We start from the raw sequence: 527 nt of genomic DNA on the forward strand, positions 1-527 counted from the left end.
ACTGTCTTTATTCCATTAGATATTCTTTCCTGTTTTGTCAAAGATTAGTTGGCCATACGTTTGTGGGTCCATTTCTGGGTTCTCTATTTTGTTCCATTGATCTGAGTGTCTGTTCTTGTGCCAGTACCATACTGTCTTGATGATTACAGCTTCGTAGTATAGCTTGAAGTCTGGGATTGTGATGCCTCCTGCTTTGGTTTTCTTTTTCAAGATTGCTTTGGCTCTTCGGGGTCTTTTCTGGTTCCATACAAATTTTAGGATTATTTGTTCTAGCTCTGTGAAGAATGCTGGTGTTATTTTGATAGGGATTGCATTGAATATGTAGATTGCTTTGCGTAGTATCAACATTTTAACAATATTTGTTCTTCCTATCCAGGAGCATGGAATCTTTGTCCATTTTTTTGTGTCTTCTTCAATTTCTTTCATAAGCTTCCTATAGTTTTCAGCATATAGATTTTTCACCTCTTTGGTTAGATTTATTCCTAGGTATTTAATGGGGTTTTTTTTTTGCAACTGTAAATGGGACC

The sequence above is a fragment of the Herpailurus yagouaroundi genome, unplaced genomic scaffold (assembly GCF_014898765.1).
Source record: "Herpailurus yagouaroundi ecotype Mexico unplaced genomic scaffold, PumYag 162, whole genome shotgun sequence".
NCBI classification, from domain to species: domain Eukaryota; kingdom Metazoa; phylum Chordata; class Mammalia; order Carnivora; family Felidae; genus Herpailurus; species Herpailurus yagouaroundi.